The sequence below is a fragment of the Neolamprologus multifasciatus genome, chromosome 6 (genome assembly GCF_963576455.1).
Source record: "Neolamprologus multifasciatus chromosome 6, fNeoMul1.2, whole genome shotgun sequence".
Lineage (NCBI taxonomy): Eukaryota > Metazoa > Chordata > Actinopteri > Cichliformes > Cichlidae > Neolamprologus > Neolamprologus multifasciatus.
This window is the reverse complement of record NC_140444.1, coordinates 32,984,850-33,007,200: the sequence shown is the minus strand read 5'-3', so window position 1 is coordinate 33,007,200 and position 22,351 is coordinate 32,984,850. Positions and strand designations below refer to the sequence as shown.

The window sequence follows — 22,351 nt, the reverse complement described above, 5'->3', positions numbered from 1 at the left end:
TTAGTATTGTATTGTAGTGGTATTGTAATTTTCAGGAGACTGACAGTAACAGAAATTAATATTGGGTCATTCCATAGACAAGAAATCAACATGGACGTGGACCACCACACTGCAAAACATTTGGTAATTTTTTCTGAATGGTTTATAGTTATGACCCTATTAAGGATACACAGAAGACAATGGACGAATGGACAAAATAAAACATGTAGAATACTTTTCAAATTCTTTTTGGTGTTTGCTCAAATACGGGACTTTAAATAAGTTTTTTAAATAATATAATTTAACTAGACCATACCTAGAATTTTTTTGTGGTACATTTCCCTGATGACAGATCCTGATTTAATTTCATGGTTGGGAGGACCAGGAAAAATTCTAAAAATTGTTTGAGTTGAGACAAAATGACCCTATCACCATCGGTTTAAGAAAGGACACAAAAAAAATTCAGTTAACATACAAAATCTGATATGAAAGAGGCAATATAGATAAACTACTGTAAAACAATAACATTTTGTTGAGATTGAGTCCATTTGAATATAACAGTTTAATTTGACAGACAAGCACATCTATGTAATACCACAACAGTATATGTTGGTGTGTGTGTGGGTGTGTGTGTTCAAGACATGTTTGCAGTTGGAAGTGTAGATTCCTTTTGTGAACAGAAGACAGTTCTTAGATAACTCATAGTGCGTGTTACCCCAGGCTCACGCTTCTCCATGTCACAATCTGATAGATGAGTCTGCTTTTGGCAGTTACCAGGAAAATGGTACTTGTTTGACTGCATTGTGCAAAGTGTAAAGTTTGGTGGAGCGGGGATCATGACGGGGGGTTGTTTTTGTGAAGTTGGGCTCCAGCCTGAGTCCTGACCTGCGCCCATCAGAACACCTTTGGGATGAATTAGAGCAGAGAAGTTAAGCTCATCCATCATTAGTGTCTGACCTCAAAAATATGTTTCTGGAACGGTGTTCTGCATGCGGTGTTCCTGAGTTCACTGATGTTATGGTGTGTAAAATTTTCATCACTGGATGTCAGTAGATTGCAGATTGCGGTTAACTTAGTTCTGTGTTTTTTATACCCATCCCAATCATCCTAGCTATGTTGTTAGGATGTTAGATAGGAAGCACTTAAGCACAGAAAGAAATTGCTTATCTTGTATAATTCAATTCAATTCAATTTTATTTATATAGCGCCAAATCACAACAAATGTCGCCTCAAGGCGCTTCATAGATACAGAGAAAAGCCCAACAATCATATGACCCCCTATGAGCAAGCACTTTGGCGACAGTGGGAAGGAAAAACTCCCTTTTAACAGGAAGAAACCTCCGGCAGAACCAGGCTCAGGGAGGGGCGGCCATCTGCTGCGACCGGTTGGGGTGAGAGAAGGTATAGAGTGCTTTGAGTAGAAAAGTGCAATATCGGAAGTAGGCCATTTACCATAATGTCTCAGAACCCTACTGTGTTTACAAATCAAGTAATTCTGTGAAATGATTGATTGATGACTGTCCTTCTCTGATCCCCACAATGCCTCACAACTACTTAACTAATGTGATGGTGCATAGGCAGCCAGTCAGCCTGGGCCTCTGAACACACAGTTGCTCAAGAAAATCCTAGCAGGGTCAACCCATTGTCTTTCCCACAGATGGTATACAAGCATACTTGCGGTTCCAAAAAGTTAAACTTTAACATTAGTCTGCAAGCCTAAAATTCTATTTGTGACCTTGGAAATAGCTTAATAAAAATCAAATCACATAGAGCACTTGTATCATATCACACACACACACACACACACACACACACACACACACACACACACACACACACGCACAAAGGAATGAAATTCATCTCTTTGTGAATGAAATGTTTTTTTATATGATTTGTTAATAAGTGTTATGTTTTTTTAATTTTTTGAAATATGTATGGCTAAAAAATTTTTGATCAGGTAACAAATTTACAGTTATTTCTACAGTTCTTGCAAACAGCAGCAGTTGCTGTTGTGTGCTGAAAGCTCATAAATGCTTATCATGTTTACTGTTTCTTTGCGATCATGAAGATGTGTGGCTTTCAGCAAAGATACAACTTTAGTTATTTTGTGAGGTTTTGCCAGAATGATCAGAGGTTTTTTTTAATCATGCGAAGGACAACATAATTTTTTTCATTATTGACCCAGATCCTAACCCCAAGTTGCTCTTCGATGTATCAATTGAAGCATGAATGTGTGTGCGAATGTTAAATAGAATGCACTTCAGAATAGGAGAAAGTGCTTGTATGAATTTGTGAATGGGGCATGTTATTTAAAGCCCTTTGAGTGCTCTTGGAGAGTAGAAAAGCACTATATAACAGTCAGGCCATTTACCATTTATCATCTGAGTCTATGATGTTGACATCAGTGAAGAGATATCTATCTATCAATCCATCCATCTACAGATCATTTTTAGCCATCATACTGAAACCAGGGAGATGACACTGGGGTTTCAACCACATTAACTGGGGTGAAGTACAGGATATATCCAGAGAATCAAGAGTACTTTTTTACAATCTATCCCAGCAACTGGCATTGTGGTTTTAGTCAGTCCATGTCTTTTTGAATGTTACTGTACTGCATGCATGCATCACTCTTTTCTGCAGGCTGTAGATTCATATACATGTTTGCTTGTGGCTTGTATCAGGATTCTTCTTTTCGGTCAGAAACCTTAGGCAGGGAAATACAAGAGAAAACAGGTCTAAATAGTCAGATGCCAGTCAGCCTAAACGAAGGGTTTTGAAGTGTAAGATTTAGCATTGTGTCATAATGAGGAAAATTGCAGTCTGTGTAAGTTTCAGACCATTACAAATCCTAGTGCAAAACCCATCTTTTTATTTCTACTCAAAAATCACTTTTATGCGATTAAAAATTTAAGAGTGTTTAGTATTTTCTGTGATTTAGAAATATTTGTAAATGATCACGGTAACCATAGCCCTTATTTGGGTGCTCATGCCATTGCCCACATGAGCACCTAAGTTTCTCAATAAGATATAAGAGTCTCCAGGTGGAGCAACCTCAAGCAGCCCACTCAGGGACTCCAAGACAGCCGGGTACTCTGAACTGTCATTCGGCACATAGATACAGACAACTGTCAGGATGCGTTTCTTGAACCAAAAGCACAGGACCTGTTCCTCTTTCCCATTGGGAAAAACTCCAATGCACAGACAGCAAGATACCCACCCCGGCCACTGTGCTTTGGTCTTTTCTCCATCACACTGTTTCAAGGCATGGAGTGAAATCACAACATTACATGCAATCCTGGCCTCCCTTATGAGAAACTGCACGAACTGGCTAAGCTTGGAAATCTGCCAGTCTTCTCTTCTATCATCAAGACCTTTCTGTTCCACCTTGAAGTCAGCCCATCATGAAGCTTAGAGAGGATTTTTTGATTCTCATTATAGTCATTAAGAACCTGTAGACCCTTAATCTGGCTTTCGGCAGCTTCACAGCTACGCTGGAAGTCTACAAACACTTAAGTTCTAAACTGTCCTTGGAGCCAATTCTAGGCCATGCACTAAGTTTATCTCTAAAGGCTTTGACAATAAGAAAATAGTTATCAAATCTCTCATTTAAAACTTCCCATGGTGCTTTATAAGCAGCCTCAGTGCCTAACAGGAAATAGTTTTCAACAGCCTTCTTAGCTGGTCCACTAACGTACTTGCACAAATAGTAGATTTTCTCAGAGGCTGGTGTGTTTTTTCTTTTGATCAAAGTTTGAAAGGCAGCTTTCCAGTTCTTATACTTTGGTGGGTCACCACTGAATGTTGTTGGCTTTGGCATAGGAAGACGACTAGCACTAACAGAATCTGCTAATGCCATGGCAAGTGCTGCAATGCTACCGTCATGCTGTGGCTGTATATTAGCTTGTTGTGGTGAACATCTGTCACATATGTAACTCTGGTGAGTTACATATGTGACTTGTGTGATGACTTGAGTCTCCTTCCTTTTCCCTTTCAGATTTTCATGCAAGTAGTAACTGCTTAATTTCTTCTCCTGAATCTTCCTCTTCCTCTTGCTTTTACACTTGCATGGATGCAACATGGCATACACATAAATTTACATTTCTGAGAAAAAGTGGTTCTGGGATAGAAACAAATCACACCACACATATTTCTTGCAGAGCTGATTGTTTATTTTTTTCTTGAAATCTTATTTAATTGAATTATTTTCCATTATTTGGTGTAATGAAGTTGTTTATCCAATCAATGTAAGAGCAGACCTTCAGAGAAATAGCTGATCTGCTACAGACACATTTCCCACCTCCAACATAAACACCATAAATCATGTTGTTGAATAACACTCCACCACCAGAATCACCCTGAGAAAGAAAATATAATCCATAGGTTTATTTTAAAACATCTGATAATGGAGAGTAAATGTTAGCAGCATGGCAGCTCACCGGACATGTGTCCACTCTAGCTTGTTGATAACACATCGTGTTTCCATTTGGCCATAAAAATGGTAAATTACATGGAGTGAGATTAAGCCCACAGTTAACAACATGCATCTTTGCACACTGGAGATGAGGCGGTTCACGAGGGACTAAAAAAAAAAAGGAAAAGAACAAAAGCTACTCAGTGTTTCATGCAATGAAATCAGATCAGAAACATGCTTTCACTCATTTCTGGAACAAAATGTGTGAAGCTGAGCAGCATTTAAAAAGGAGGAAAACTGAGAGTATATCCACCATAAAATCAAATAAATACTACATCACAGTTGTAAAATTAAAAAGTAACTAAAACAGGCACACAAGCCAAAATCAAATTCTAATGTAAGCTAGAAAAATGAAAAAATAAAATAAAATTGGTCTTACTTGCGATGTTCTGTAGATCTACTAAATAATCACCAAGGCCTGCAATTTTAATGTCATCTCCTCTACAAATTAAAGAATAATAATTAATTAGTCCATCCATGTGTTGTGAGTACAAGATAAAATCATATGATTGGAGTCCACAGGCTGGGTATTTCCAGTTCACTATGACTAAAGCTAAATTAACTTTGAGGATTCAAAAATTAAGCATTAAATTTCTGATTATTCTCTGAATTTTATGCCACTCTCATATTTTATTGTCCTTTACTCTGGGTCATGAATGCATCTCCTAAAGTAAAGAAAGTCTTATTCTCATTCTAAAGCATACTTGCAGATTTGCTTTAAGCATGTAAGAAAATCTAAATAAGTCAGGTTACAACGACAGTTTAAAAAGAAAACCTATCATGCTTGTGTTGGAACTCACATTTTCGGAGGAATGGTACAATCAGGTAACTGAACAAGGTCAGTCCTGATCGATGCCGGTGAGATTTTCAGTAGCATGATGTCATGGTCCTTAAAGATTTGGTGATCCCTAATTGTAACCCTGCTTCCTGGACCTGGATGAATTCCTACATATGCAGACATAGTCCTAAACAATGGAAATGGTTATAACAAAGTCTTTATTATGAAAATAAAGAACAAATATCAGTAACAATTTTTGCCTCTGGCCTTTTCGATTCTGTCTAATCTTAAGTTTTAAGTGAAATTCTCATTTTCTCACCATCCAGGTTGATCGTTCCAACAGTGAGCTGCAGTTAGAACTAGAGATGGCACGATACCACTTTTTTGTGTCCGATACCGATACCGATATCATAAATTTGGATATCTGCCGATACCGATATGAATCCGATATAGTGTGTTTTTTAATCAACAAAAATGTTTTTTTAATATCTTGCTGCTTTTTGTATAAGTTCATACTCAAATTAAAAAACAACAACAACACTAAAGCTATTCTGTTATACCTGTATGTTTAAAAAAACAAAACAAAACACACTGCACCCAAACTATTTCATAGATCAGCAACACTGATCAATCTAATAAAGTTAAACCTGCACCATCCTTCCTATTCTGGTATTTTAAAGAGTACTTAGCAGAAATATTAAGCAACCTAACTAATAGGGTTGCAAACTCCCAGCAAAAGAAAATAGGGAACCACCCTCTTCCTCATGATGCTTAATCAATGTAATCAACTTTAATTTGATGCAGGGTGAAAAAAATTCACAGAAATAAATTATTTTTCAAGAATAATTAAATAGATTCAACATCTTTCTTCAACAGAATTGCAGAATTCACAGATGGTACTTTCCCAAAGGAAAAAGTACTACAGCTTACTAGGGTATATTAGACTTAACAGTTATTATCTACAGTAATGGGCTTCTATACATTTTACATCAGATTAAAACTTTGGGTGTAAGATTCAGATAATTATTAAATAATTAAAAGCTAGATATTTTAAATGAGAATAAGAAAGAAAAGTATGTCTTTGTGCCCCTTTTCCCTGTTCATGCCCTATCGGCCCCCCTGGCTAAACTTTGCTAGATCCGCCCCTGCACAGTTACCAGCCGTCAGCTGCGTAGAAAAAGATCCTGGTCTAGAAAGTAATATTAAATAAATTCTAACAACAGCAGTAGTAATACACCTGCACTTTTTTTGCCCCCCCATCTCTACCAAAAACTGGAAGCTCTTCCGGACCGTAGTGTGTGCGGACCTGGACAATGTGGGCTTCCCAGAGGTGCTGTATGTTTCCCAGTGGAACAGTGCATCAGGCCCTGAGCTTTACAGGGTTGAGGCTGATCGTTTCAATCGCAACCCTGAAGACTTTATTTTTCTCAGTGCATGTGATGACAGGGATAGTCTTATTGCTTCCAGAGGGCTTGAAAACTGGAGGTTAAATCCTTACCCTCTAAACCTTGAAGAGCGCACAAGATGGTTTAAGGACTTGTTTTTTATACAGTGGTGCGACTGGAGAGGTTTGTCGCGTCTGTTTAGCCAGATTGACGACGCGATCAAGAGGGACAGACTCAACACTGCGTACGAGAGTATTAGAAAACGCCTTGTTTTTGACGATCTGGCGAGTTGTCCGAAGACTGGTTTGCCTGCTACCCTGTGCAAACCTAAAATCATAAGACCTTCCGACAACTAAACAATAAACTGGTAGGTTTAATGTGAGGGGTGTGTGTGGGGTTGCGTGTGTATCTATGTGACAAATTAAGAGCTTGTGGTTTTCATTTTACAGAGAATGACTCGCCGTCGTGGGACCTGTCAGAGTCACCATCAATAGGGCTGCTAATCCCGACCCCCCAGACTCCACCACCCTCACCATCATGCTCGCAGGACCCCCTCATATCAGACCTGTGGGAGGAAACTGTAATCGACATCAAACTCGCAACTCTCCACCTGTTGATGTTGGCGCTGAATGAGTTTCTACAAGAGACATGTTACGGATGCCAAACAGGCCACCCCAGTCAGGTGCAACACAGCTGCTTGCAGGAATTGTCTGAGTATTTCTTCGACACCTACTATGACGATGTGATGATAAGGCTCAAGACTGACCGATTCATCCCAGCCATCCAGCTGTTTGTACGCTCAAACACCACAGATGGGACTGGAACACAAATCCGCAGAGTTGCAGAACACCTCATGTGTGAACTGAGATCAGAGCGAAATATAGTATGCGCCATTAATGACAACATTGTGGACCTGCTAGAAGCAAGTACTTGCGCCCGACGTGTTAAACCAGCCATGCTCCGCATGATTGGAAACTACTGGGGTGGGAGACACCTGGTTTAATGTGTGCTGTTCAAGTATCCATTGTCTGTGATTGTGTCTGTGTGAAAATTAAATAAAAAGACGTGTTAACACCAACTTCTTAGTCATTTGTGGTTTGCACAGTCATGGAAAGCACATTGCATAAAATATATCATGATCCAGCCCATCCTGCGGGGTTGGCCAGTTTAAATAAGCTACGTATAGCGGCAGGGGAGGCATCAGGTGTAACACCTCCAATATCTCAGGTCAAACATTATTTAGAACAAGACGACACTTACACACTCCATAAACCTGTGAGGATCCATTTCCCCAGAAATAGAGTATTGGTGACAGGGATCGACAAACAGTTTCAAGCCGATCTGGTTGACATGTGTGAATATGTGTCAGATAATGATAATGTGAGATATCTGCTAACATGTATAGATGTATTCTCAAAATACGCATGGGTTAGATGCCTAACAAACAAGACAGCGAATGTTGTATCAGCTGCTTTTGAGGATATACTTAGTGAGGGTAGGATCCCTGTGAAACTACAAACAGATGAAGGCAAAGAGTTTTATAATACAACCTTTAAACACCTAATGGAGCGATATAATATCAAACATTTCTCAACAGCTAGCGAGGTTAAATGCAGTATTGTCGAGAGATTCAATCGTAGCTTCAAGGGTAGAATGTGGAAGTACTTAACATCAGCCAACTCCCGGAGATATGTAGATGTCATACCAGATCTCACACAAGCATATAACAATGCTTATCACAGATCTATCCAAATGGCTCCGGCAGAGGTGAATAAGGATAATGAGAAGTCGGTCTTTAACGCGCTGTACAAAACGAGGCCTCAGAGGGAACTGTGCTTTAAATTTAATATTGGCGACACTGTACGAATATCAAAACTGAGAGGAAAGTTTCGAAAAGGATACGAGCAGACCTACACCGATGAGATTTTCACAGTCAAGGAACGTATAGGGAGACAGCCCCCAGTGTACAGACTAGCGGATCTAGCTGGAGAGGTATTGAAAGGGTCATTTTATGAGCCTGAGATACAACGTGTGGTTGTTGATGAAAACAAAACATTTAAAATTGAAAACATATTGGCTAGAAAAAAAGTGGGTCGGAAAAAGCATGTGCTAGTGAAATGGCTAGGATGGCCCGACAGCTTTAATTCGTGGATTCCAGAAAAAGACATCGTTGAGGCGTAATTAACTCAGATGACGCAGCTCTACACACATTCATTCAACACTGAGCATAGACGGAGAAAGCATGAATAAAAAGAACAACAACAATGCAGGCTTCTATGTAAGCCTCTTCTCGAATGCTTCGGCGCATGTTTACCCGGGTAATAAGATATCTAATTTTAGAACAAAGCTAGCAAAACCTATCGTTTTGGATCAGCCGTATGAGGTTGCTGTTATAGAGATACAGTACCCACGCATATGGATGTCTTTTCCACAATCAGATTCGCAAGTGGAAATTCATGACCCAGTCAAAGATGGAACCATCGCCGTAACCATGATCGAACTGTCTGTGGGTCATTATGCATCTGTGGAACAGATAATAAAAGAATTTAATTTTAAATGTCAGCAGTACCAAACCACTGGAGACCTTAAAATGCAATACAACACAGTTACTAACCATGCCTGTGTTATGGGACCTAGGGGCACTATTCTCACATTTAGAGGGAGACTGGCGGAAATCCTAGGATTCGAAACAGGAGAGCCGTTTGTACTTCATTATAAAAACACATATGCCCCGCACCCCGCAGACATATACGGGGGAAAATATAACATCTTTATTTATGCAGATATCGTTGATTACCAGCTTGTGGGTGACGCCCACGCGAGGCTATTAAGAGCTATAAATATCACGGACGATGACCGCCGCTTGCCTATTCTACAATTTGACAGCCCACACTACACACCTGTGTCAAAGACATTGATCGACGACATAGAAATTGATTTGAAAGACGATCGAAATCAACACATACCCTTTTTATACGGCAAGGTGTTTGTCAAGTTACACTTCCGACCGATAACCCACCATTTTTGAAAAAAAGGATGGCCGTCTACAACACTGATGACTCAAAATATGTAAAATACTACTTATCACAGGCTGGTGGAGAGCTCGGAGGGTATGTTGGGACCAGTACGCAATATGGGTCAGGGCTGGGTGGTTTGTTCCGCAGCTTGTTTAGATTTGCTGTACCACTGTTTAAAAAAGGAGTTAGCATAGTCAAACCACACCTAAAAACAGCCGCATCGGGCATAGTGTCTGATGTCATAACCAACATAACCAGACCCTCAACCACTAAGCAGGACGGTAGCGGATTGTATGTGTATACGCCCAGACCATCTAAGACCCCACCCCCAGGGCAACCGTTGTCTAAAAAGCGTAAAACCACAAAACCTAGCAGGAGAGCTAGCAAACGGACACCGCCACGCAGAGTGAAAAGACCCAGAACCAGTCGTTCTAAAACTGCAGCGTTTGACATATTCTAAATGGCACTGTTACACAGTCATTCTGGAGAATGTGTAAAAACAGAGCTGGACCTGTTTACTGTTCCCTACACACAGACTAGCATTGAGAAAAGTACATTTATCGAAATCCCACCTGTATCTGCAATCACTGATGGAGGGCCGATCGAGTTTTACATCTCATCGTCCGGTGAAGATTACCTGGATCTAAATGACTCATATATCTACACACGTGTGAGAATCACAAACGCTGATGGCTCAAACCTGGCTAGGGACGCTAATGTAGGATTTATTAATTATCCTGGATGCAGCATATTTAGTCAAGTTGATGTTAATTTGGGAGACCGGCTCATTAGTCAATCATCCAACACATATCCATACAGAGGTGTGATAGAATGTCTTATCAATTATAATAAGGACACTTTAGACACACAGTTCAGCACCGGGTTATTCTGTAAGGATACATCATCACACATGAATGACACATCTATAGAAGGAGAGAACCAGGGCCTGGTGACCAGAGGTGGCTACACAGCAAATAGCAGTATTGTTGAATTGATTGCACCAGTACATGCAGACCTATTTTTTCAAGAAAAACTGTTACTTAATGGAATCGACCTGTCACTGAAATTTGTGCGCTCTAAAGACGAATTTGCTCTCATGACAGCGGATGCCAATGCATACAGAGTTAAAATTGTCTCAGCCAGTCTCTTTGTCAAGAAAGTTAGTGTATCACCGACCGTCAGACTTGCACACAGCAAGGCATTGCACCATGCAAACGCAAAATACACGGTAGACAGAGTGTCTTTAAAGACCTTCTCCATACCTGCAGGGGCTAGAATATCAACAAATGACAATTTATTTATGGGTAGGATACCTAAATTTCGATCATTGCATTTATAGACAATGAAGCATACACTGGCTCCTACCAGCATAATCCATTTCATTTTGAAAACTGTGATATAGAATTTATGTCTTTATATGCTGATAGTCAGGCTTATCCTGCTAAACCATTCCAGCCCAATTTCCAGAGAAAACACTATACCAGAGAATTTTACCAGCTGATACAAACCACAGGAAGACATTTAAAGGACAGATCCTTATCTATTACGCGTGCGGACTTTGGTAACGGCTACACTTTATTCTGTTTCAATCTGGAAGCTGACGAAGGACATTCAGGGAATGTGTCGTTAATTAAAACAGGGAACGTGAGATTGGAAACCCGTTTCAGAAATCCACTACCCCGTACAGTGAACCTCTTGTGTTATTCGGTATTTGATTCAGTCATTGAAATATCTAACATGAGACAGGTGCTCTTGGACTACTATTGAGACAAAAACGGTCATGAACACTATAGAACTATCAGCCGTGATCGGCAGCATTATCAATAAAAACACACATTTCCTAGGCGTGTTAGCCTATGATCAGCTAACCACTGAACGGCTTCAAAGACTCCCTGCTATGAGTATTGTAAACACCCACCCTTCTACGATGCCCGGGGAACATTGGCTTGCTGTTTATATTTCGAGAGACAGACGCGGTTATTTTTTTGATAGTTTTGGTCACTCGTTAGACAGTTTTCCCCCAGCAATAAAGATGTTTCTTCTAAAAAACTGTTCCACTGTTTTATATTCAGGAAAACAAGTGCAGAACGACTTCTCCATCACATGCGGTCAACATTGTGTATTTTTTTTATATCATGTGCAAAATGGTGTATCTTATGAGCGTGTGCTTAACATGTATGGGTCTGATTTAATTTGTAATGATGCTATGGTGTGTCGATTTGTCAACAACATACAACCTGTTGCTGTATGCAGTGATTACGTGTGTGTGCAATGCGGATACTGACATGTACTAATGAGAATAATAAAAACAACATGAGAGCATGATAATCGAGTCAATGGTATTTATTATCAAATCTCGTATATAAATATATAGATTTACAACATACATTGTTTAAACATAAATAAAAGAAATCAAACATTAACCCGTAATAAAAAAGAAAAACATATATTTAACAATAATAAAGACATAATATATTTAACAGTAATAAAATAAAACAAAACAAAACAATTTAGCAGCAATAAGTGAAAAAAAAACATTACAGTAGAAAAAACACCAAACAGCAAATATTTTTAGCAGAAAAACAATTTCAGGTGCAATAAGAAAAAACCTGAATTCAAAAATCCAACCACTCTACAGGACCCCCCTTTAATTTGTTTTTTTTATTCTTTATTTTTTTTAGTGTACTATGTCGCAGCGGTCCACCAGGGGTGATCTTTTTTGGTGTGTGTTTTAAAAAACCAGGGTCTTCAGACAGTGTGTGATCGGTTTTATACATGGCGACGGTCTTACGTATGCCTGTGTTAGATATGGCTGATAACGGTACGTTTAAATCTGAGACAGCTTTTAAAAACTCTGTCCAGCCGATAGGTCTCAAACCCTCAGAGGGTGCGTGTGTGGTTGTGACGCCTTTAATTAGATCATAAATGTGTGAACCAGGGATGGTGTGTTTATCAACAACAATTTCGCCTTTGTCGTTGTAAGAGATCAAGTGTGGCGAACGGCTCACCGCTGATAGAATAAGTTCTGCATTCCTCCTACACCTTTTAGGTATGTATGTTAAAACATTCTCCGCAACAAGATCCCTCACCCCTGCATCACCATGAACAGGCGATGTGTCCGTCGACTGGGGTTGCACATCCCTGTTAAATTGTTCAGGTAATGATAAAGACAATACATTCTTTTCACGGGCACCTTGTCTCACAAGGGTAAGGTATCTTTGGAGAATATCGCTGTATTTTTTAGCCTTCTCATACACATCTATGTCAGAATCTTGTAACACTTGTAACATCTCCTTGTCCAACTCGTTCTGAGACTGTTGTCTGATGCTGTCTGTTTGCTGCTGCTGCTGCTGCTGCTGTTGCTTTATTAAGTCCAACTGGTGTTGGGGTACCAAAAACATCTTTTGCACATGTTCCATTTTCACCTGTTTGCTATCAGACTGGTTATGAAAGGGATTGCAGCCCCTAATAGCGGCAGTAAAAACCCTCCAGATTGGTTGATTGTCTTTCTCTTTTTCAAAGTTTTTATTTTTTTGTCTGCAATCAGTCTGATTATTGATTTTTTCTTTTTCAGCTGTTTGTACTGCTGATTGGTCAGTGGTATGTTACCATGCAATACATTAAAGGCTATCTCACACAGCGCATTGATAAAATCTAAGTTTGAATTACTAATAATAACTCTGCGTAGAGTAGGAGGAGCCCTGTATATCATCTCCAACAGAGACAGATTCCTCCGCATGCGTGATGACATCCTTTCACCTCTTTGCTGATTTTTGTTTTGGAATGTAAACAACCGGACGCTCTGATAGTAAATTTGTTCTGAGTCTTAAATAGTCCGGGGTCTTAGCTTTATAGTCTATTAAAAGATACCCGTATGTTGTGGATGTGGCATCATTAAACGCTTCTATAAAATATTTAGTATTACCCGGAAACATTTGCCTACCTAAAAGCATAACCTGATATTTATCTCTCGGATTTTTAAACAATATTAGATAGTTAGTGTTCAAGGAAATGGTTCTACTGGATTTTCCTTGAATAAACAAATTCTGAACTAGATATATACAACTCAAATTCCTATGATGCACATACTTTGTGAACACATTTTGAACTTCTAAATTGTTAGCTGCATCGTTCATTACATCGTCTATAATTAACATATTGTTCTTTTCTGCAGGAAGAAGGGTGTCATCAGCAAGAGATTCGGGTATACCGTTAACAAAGTTTATGTCTCTTATCTTAAGAAGCTGGTCATATAATGGCTGCCAGCATGAGTATATATATACAATATTGTCAATGCTGCATGATATAATCCGGGAAGAATTTTCAATTATGCTTTTAACAAAAAAAGTCTTGCCGCAGTTACTGGGACCGCTGACCACCATACTGAACGGGTGCTGCAACCGGGCGTCAAACCCCTGTTCTAATTTAAAATCCATAAGGTACGGTTGTATAGTCTGGGAGCACACGGCGCTTATTGTAAACAACTTTAACTTTTTTCACAATGGTTTTATTCTTCAAATGAAGCTTCTTTTTATCGCGTCTGATGCTATCAGACACGGCAACTAGGTGTGCGTCTGATGTCTGATTGGTTACAAACTTGTGGACTAAACCTTTCAAGGATTCATGGGTGACAACTTTTGAGTTTAGTGCGTTCAGTGTCACGCCTTTACATTTGACCTGGGTCTTGCCCAACGATGTGTGATACGCGTAGCATTTTGGCCCACCGGAAACAAATTCCGCTATGTAATCCTCCACACCACCCTCTCCACAGTCTAATTCGCTTGTGAGATCCCCCAGAAACGGACCTAGAGGAGGCATCCACTCGCCAGGGCGTGCCGTGAAAATGACACTGTCCGTGTCACAATACAGCACGCGCTGCTGCAAGTTGTCTAGCAAATCATACAGCATGAGTCTGGCGTGTGCAGTGGTCATGGCCCCGACAAAAACATTAACGTCCTTAACACGGGAAGCTCTACCATCAGCATGCCGCCACTGCACCATTGCGACGTCGTCAGAGATGAAACAAAACTGACGCACGTCGTACTGGTCGCTAAACATTAGCTGGCTAAATCTGGAAGGGTCTGTAATGAGCTCAGATGATGCCATATTTGACCTCATGCTGAAACGACCCCATAACGAGTTTAGCAACAGCTTGTTACAGTTACGAACAGCTTTATTTACACAAATCTTGGATGGGTCTAGCATTATTCCCTCCTTCTCATAATACTCGTCTATGTACTTCTTCTGTTCGTCAGGTGTCTTGACGTGTTCAGGATACCCCGAGGCCTCCTGTTTGAGTTTTAGGAAGGCTTTCACATAGTCTTTAAACAATGTGTCGGTCTTATTGGGGAAATGCCACACCTCATCAATAGCAAGAACCCTGTATCCCTTCTCAACAGCTTTTTCAAGCTCAAATGAGACCCAAGTGCCTTTCAATACCCGCTCACTGTCCCTGTGCCCACATGCAGTATGCTGGTTTTGGTCTTCAGCACACATGCTGCAGAGTGGAAACATCAGTTTTCCGTGGCACCTGTAGGGAAGGACGGGGTGAAAAAGACCCTTAGGGGGGAGCACTGTGCATTTAACAAAGCCGAAATAATTTTCTAGCTTGTCAAAGTTGGTGTAAATGACTTGAGGGTGTCCTACAGGATAGTCTTTTTTAGACTGCACTGTGGGATAGAGACTGGTGAAGTCGTAGTAAAATATTTTTTCATCACAACCAGTCTTGTGGTACAGCTTTATAGCATTTGTGCGACCTCCAAAAAGGGCGTCTCGGGGATTCATGCGTTCTGGCTTTCTGTATGTGTGCATGAAAGCCACAACTGCAGGGTCTGTCTGCTTCAAGCCAGCCCATTCACATTCCCACATCACTATTACGTTCACACTGTGTTGTGATCTCAGTGCATCAACTTTGTCACAAAACATGCGATGCAGCAGTCCATAGGATGCTTTGCTGACAGGATTAACTTCGCTCTCGGGGTAACATTTAACACAGCCGTGGTGAAAACATCCTGCAAATTCATAAGCTGTATTACTTGTGGGGTCAAAACCGTCCACAAAATACGGTCCAACCCTCTGTTCGCCTCCTCTGAGAGCATGTTTTACCACTTTGTTGGTGGTGTGGGACACGTATTGAAGCCATTCGATAGAGACGTTAGAAAACGTCTTATTCTGCTCAACGTATGCCCCGTCATACGTGAGAGCGAGCGTGTCTCTAGGCAGAAACAGCGTTTTATACACACCCATACTAAATGCAGCCAAGGTGGTATACATGAATGGATCAACTTGTGTACAACCCAGTAACGTGTCACGATAAATGCTGCATGCTTTACGCAGGACATCAACATCGTTAACACAGTAACGCCTGAGTTCAGCCTGAAAATCAAAGGGATTCTGTGAGGCAACCTGGTACCATTCCATGAATCGCACCTTATCGCTTTCAGACATGTACTCATAGCCGTAGAAGGAGGGGTCTGGGTACGGGCCCACATAATGCTCATTATCCCTCGTATTAAACCTGTGTGGGAAATGGCCCTTCTGCAGGTCTTGAAAACCTAAAGCAGAGGGTATTTTGGCAAGGCCCATGGGCAAAAAGCTGAACGAATCAATCCATCGCTGGTCATAGTCCCTGTCATACATCAAAATCACACGGCTGCCGCTCATTATGACACTAGGTGTTATGCACTGTCTGACAAAGTACTCGAGGAGTATGTAGTTGTCAAAGCCAGATGCATTATGTGCTATGAACGTGTACCCACGAAACCTTGGGCGTCTGTAATGTTGCACAAACGCCTCCACACACTTTAATGTGTTAAATGTGAACTTATTGCCCTTCAGATCAGACGCACACACAAAGTTAGCCTCGTGTTTACCGTTGTGGTACCTAGTCTCGAAATCATATAAAATGTATTTATCGGTAGGCTTCTGTTTTTCAACAGGCTGTATGAAACACTGATGGTCGGAGTCTCCGGTTAATTTAGGCTCGCGGCAGTGCTCGCATCTAGGCTGGGCACATCTGTGTGGCGATTTCTTGGATTCTTTATATGTGGTGCCACAGTGCATGCAATGTTTCATATTATCACAGGGGATCATGTTGTGTTTTAATTCTGGTAATTTGTGTTGCTGGTAACAGTGTTGTGATTTGCAGATGCGGTTACAGTCGCTGCATTTCACTGTGGGACCCCTGTGGTGTTGACAGAGTGTATAACATGTGTTACATCTATGTTTACAGCTATGGTGTAATGCTGTATTATATGTACTGTAACAGAAATTACACACATAGGATGCACCAAGAAAAGCGGTTGGGTTTAAAATCATGTGGTAATGTTGATTATGGAGATACATCATCAACGTGTTTGTGTTTGGCTCTTCATGTGTGAAAAAACATTCCAGGCGTTTACGCCCTTCTGTGTGGTAATAGATTACAATCTTAATGTTGAAGTGCTTCTCAAATTTACTGACATCTGTGAATGATACTTGCTGCTTGTCGCATAGACCTACTTCAGCATGCATCCGTTTAGCTGTAGCGAGTTTTTCTAGCTCAGAGGCTGATGAGTTTAATGAATGTGCTATACATAGGGAGAAGCACAAATTGTTGTGTGTGTTGTTTGGTGTGTATAAATGTCTGCCTTTCTTTGAGAGAATCTCATCATAAGGGATTTGTGCCAGTCTTAAGCGAGCCCCACCACTACTGTTCTGAGCTACCGTGACAATAAACTCTAATTCATCATCACCGATAGATTCATCATTACTCTGCATAACTTGTGCAATTCGATCGAGAAACAGCTCCGGATCATACCGATCATCAGCGTTTAAAACAGCCTGAACATCTGAAGCCAGCGAGGGGCCACGCAGGACTACGTTTAGAATGCTGCCCTGTTGAGATCCAGCCACAGCTCGGTCTACCACATTGGCTAAGCACTCGCGCACTCGCGCAGGTACTTGTTCTGGATGATCAAGACTTATACCCCTAAAATCAAGGCGCTCACGCAATTCGCGAGCATTAAAATTAGGTATCTCTCTAATGTGTGGCTGGGAGCGCCTGCCAGATCCAGATTGCACAACGGGCTCAATCACGATAGTATCACTTTGTGAGAAATTTACAATGACTGAGGGGGTGTGTGGTGTTGCAGCGGTGCCCGGACACGCATGTGCGTCTGTAGTACTAGTAGAAGCGGTAACAGACTCAATAACAGCAGCAGCAGCAGCAGCAATACGGTTAGCATCAGTAACAACAGTGGTCCGAGCATCACCTGATGTACTACCACTATTATTAACAACAACAATAGACCCATCAGCAATAGCAGGCGTAGGAACAGTCTGACGAGGATGTGTATCAGATGAGGCTGATGCAGGCACACTATTAAGTCTAGCTATAATATTGTCTAATTTGTTATCTGTTTCTTCAGCCCACTGCATAAAAGCCTCTAAGTCAAAACATCTAACAGGACTGGAGGTTCCGTTATTATGTTTAAATAATTTATTTGGAGGGTCCATGGTCTGGATTTTAAAAGTCAGGGACTTGAAATTTTGCTGCAGATGATGTCTAATGTACTACACACTTTTTTTATGAATTTGATAAACTGTTGGTTTTGTATCTGTGCTTCTTGGTGGTATTGATTGAGTCTAGCTTCAATCAAACATAATTTATCAACTAATGAAGCTATATGACTCTGTTCAACAGGTTGAGCGTCTGAAACCTTCATGTAAGCATCATACGCCGCTGATATTTGAGAGTCTGTTATACCGTCGTCTTCAAAATCTACGTGTGAATCAATGCTATTTCTGACACATTCTGGTGGGGTGGGTATATGAACAAGATCGAAATCTGATATACTGTATTCAAAAACATCAGAGAAATCACGAGGCAAGCACTCACTCGGGGGTGTTGCAGGACCGCTGATGAAGATCGCTTCTGATTCTCCACTGTTGCACAAAGCTCCAGGTTTTTGTTGTTCTGGGAGGTCGATACTGCTTAAACATTCCAAAAACGTCTGGAGTACGGTGTCCTGATCATTATGTGGAGGGGTACTGTGCTGCAGTCTGTGAAGATAGATATGTGTTAAAACATTTATACAAGCACCCATTTCAAACAGAATAAGCGTGTCTCCCTCTCTATCTCTTTTTATCTAATTTATATATATACCTTGTAGTGTGCGTTATTCCTGACGGCCCTGGTTCTCCGCACATAAGGTTCTCTGGCGTGGCTCTGTATGTGTAAAACGGTCGGTTTTAGAACATTTGGAATTGTTTAAACCCATTTGCTGTTTTTTTTAAAATACACAATTATACACCCCGTTGTATACATACCTTTTGTAAGGATGGGCTCTGTGGTCGCGGTGTCTGAATGTTTTCCTGCTCAGTTTGTTAACCCTGGAACAAATCAAAGAAAAACTCTGTTATTATATAATTTAAAACAATCGCAAGCTTAAAACATACATACGATTAAAAATCGCGTAATTCTGTACACACCTTGTGCCTGTTAGAGATGTTGTTCCATCTTTAAAATCCCCCGTTTCTAAAGAAAAGGGTGCTGTGCCGTTCTCCCGAACTCCTGAAAATTAAGCTTTTGTTTTAGGAAAAAGATAGTTTGAATATCCTATAATATGTTAACATAACACTTTTAAAAATACAATAATAGGTTTTGTTTTACTTACCGTTTAAGATGTCCATGTTATAAAGAACGATGATAGTTTTGATGGTCTCAAAGAAAGTGATGTTGTCGCGACGAATGCTGAGTTCACCCTGAGCTTCGCATAGGTCTCGGTTAAATACCTTCTCCAGGAACAATGCCAGTACACAACTGCTTCACACCTTAAGTTCACACTCCCATGCTACTTCCCAGAGTTCTCGAAGAGACAAAAGACACCTAGTCTGGAGGTCCTGTTTCCCACCATCAACCTTACTACACCCCACCCTCCCCCTACCATTTGTCTAGACAGGTTTGCCTTAGTTCAACATTGCGAAATCCCGATTTTTAAATAAAATGATCGCATCAACCCTGTAAAGAAAACTAGTTAAATTAAATAAAACGCTTGTGAACATGCCGACATTACCCATTCGGAAGAAATTCCCACTTGTGCCGTTTTCAAAATAAATTGCATGTATCGCAGCAAGCTGAGATATTGTCAGGTTTATAAAATTAGTCTAGCCTCAGTACACAACTGCTTCACACCTTAAGGTTCACACTCCCCAAGCTACTTCCCAGAGTTCTCGAAGAGACAAAAGTCTTAGTTCAACATTGCGAAATCCCGATTTTTAAATAAAATGATCGCATCAACCCTGGAAAGAAAACTAGTTAAATTAAATAAAACGCTTGTGAACATGCCGACATTACCCATTCGGAAGAAATTCCCACTTGTGCCGTTTTCAAAATAAATTGCATGCATCGCAGCAAGCTGAGATATTGTCAGATTTATAAAATTAGTCTAGCCTCAGTACACAACTGCTTCACACCTTAAGGTTCACACTCCCCAAGCTACTTCCCAGAGTTCTCGAAGAGACAAAAGACACCTAGTCTGGAGGTCCTGTTTCCTCAATGTCTGGGAGGTGTGGGGTGGGAGGTGTGGGGTGAGGGGGGTGAGGGGGGTGGGGGGTGGGGGGGCAAAAAAAGTGCAGGTGTATTACTACTAACAGCTTATCAAGCTTAATAGTGCTGCTGTTGTTCAGCCGCTGGTTTCCTCTTTCTGGTGCAAAGTGGGCCAAAAACAAAGAAGAGAGACGGACTCGCGACAGAAAAGCCGATCAGCTGATCATTGATCAGTTTCACGATTGAAGTAGCAGAGGGAGGAAGAGAGAAGAGGCAGTTGCTCTATATATCGGTTGTTAAGCTTAACGCGGGAATGCTTTACAAACATTCAGAGATGAACTTACACACTTGCTTTACTTCTCTCTGAGATAACTTCCTCGGAGATAAAATGTTTTCTAGCAGGCTACAAATACACACAGCCGCTCTATCACGTGACCACACTGCTACGGTTATGAGCCGAGTTACGCCATGTCGCAAGTTTTTTGAGGTGCTTTTTTGATATTTAATGGATCGGATTACATTTTTTATTTCTCTCCGATATCCGATCCAGTAATTTAGGTCAGTATCGGACCGATACCGATACGTAATATCGGATCGGTCCATCTCTAGTTAGAACCCACTCGCTGTGGATCAGAGAGCCTCCGCATCAAGAACCATGTGTTACATTGGTTGCAGTTATTTTCACATGGTACAGATGCTTGGTGCCTTCACAGTCATAACCGTTGAAGATTCTTTTGTGTAAATCCAGGACTGCGCTCTCTGTGACACCTGAAAAAAGCCCAGTAATTTACTTACAAATGGTTGGTTTACTGTCTGAACAACATATTCTTTCTCAGCCAGTTGTTTGGCTAAAAAGTTTTATCATAAATAACTGATGAAATTCAAACATATTGTATGAGCGAGTGTTCCAGATACTGGGAAATTCTGACAAATATACAAAACTGATATCAAAGGAGAAACAAAGAATAAGAAGGACATACATAATATTAACACAAAACAAGCCTTTATTAACATAGATGTGTCATAACCTAAGGAATAGTTCGAACAGACAAAGTTCAAACAAGCACAGGAAGTGAGTGCAGTAGTTCACTTACCAACCCACAGGAGGAGAAGGAGGAACTTCAGATGAGCCATTGCTGTCATTCAGCTTGCAGTGAATGCTGTGCTGGCACCTTTTTAAAGCCTGTTCTCACTGTGTTAGTGATGGATCCACCAATCAAACAGCCTAATTTTATCAACAAAACCCCATTGGTCCGTTGGGTCAGTTTTCATGCAAATGTTGAACATCTCTTCATCTTAACAAAAAAGTGTCCTCATTATTTGTAGTCTTTGTCATCCATATACTCCAGGAAATGATACTGCATTTGTTAAAATAAGTTGTTTTTAACAGAATAATTTCAAAGTTGAAGTTAATTTATACAAACACAACTTTTTAGGGTGTTTGTATATCTTTTTCTAAGAGTAGCATAAAGGAAAAAACTATAAAACATCTGTTCTTCAATTAGCAAGATATTGACTGACTTAATTTAACAATGTATTTATTTTCTGTTTTGTTTGTATTTTGTATTGAACTTTCCTGTGTTTTAATAAGTGATACTGCTGAACAACTACGTCTGGCTCACTGAGCACAAAACTCGGGGCCTTAGAATTTCATGTTCAGTTCGATACTTGCTTATGAGAAGCAACATTTTCAAGAAGCAATGCATATCAGTTGTGGTAAGAGCCTTAAAACCTTTCTCTGTGCCTCTTTCAGTGGTCAGCTACTACTTTCTAAGTTTTTTAATATGTTGATATTTCTTATTCTTTCAGCGCAGCTTAGTCATTCATGTTCGCATGGATAAATGATAATACTCATAATCAAATATAAATCAATTTTTGGATAAAAAGTTGTTTGACATCCTCCCGGATCATATTCTTAGCTTTTTAATAACAGCACAATTTTAATAATAATCAGTTTGTTTCTTTGATTTTTCATCAAATTTTTCTGATATTCACTCTGTGCTGTTTCAGATCAGTTTGTGATGAGTCCAGGTGACAAAGCCTTTTGGGTCAAATTTGTGATATTTTGCTATGTAAATTAAAGTGGCCTTTGTCTTGACTGTTGTCACATATGATGATGTTTCAAAGGTTCTGCTATGGGCTCAGATGGTGCAACAGAAGATTTAATTTTTTAGTTTTATTTTTTTCTTA

At 40.3% G+C, this 22,351-nt stretch overlaps 1 long non-coding RNA gene and 1 pseudogene across 2 annotated transcripts; both read right to left on the bottom strand.

Moving 5' to 3' along the window:
- Nucleotides 1-3,786: 3,786 nt before the first annotated feature.
- Nucleotides 3,787-21,547, bottom strand: LOC146517437 (putative trypsin-6; annotated as a pseudogene). Its single transcript, XR_014874700.1, has 8 exons — nucleotides 21,256-21,547; nucleotides 20,727-20,929; nucleotides 15,081-15,085; nucleotides 5,551-5,610; nucleotides 5,254-5,418; nucleotides 4,833-4,894; nucleotides 4,419-4,561; nucleotides 3,787-4,337 (listed from the first exon to the last, which is right to left on the bottom strand). The product of XR_014874700.1 is annotated as a putative trypsin-6 (transcript).
- On the bottom strand, nucleotides 17,512-20,191 carry LOC146517438 (uncharacterized). The gene is made up of 4 exons (XR_014874471.1): nucleotides 19,105-20,191; nucleotides 18,943-19,005; nucleotides 18,779-18,841; nucleotides 17,512-18,675 (listed from the first exon to the last, which is right to left on the bottom strand). It is a non-coding gene; the product is annotated as an uncharacterized LOC146517438 (long non-coding RNA).
- Nucleotides 21,548-22,351: the final 804 nt, after the last annotated feature.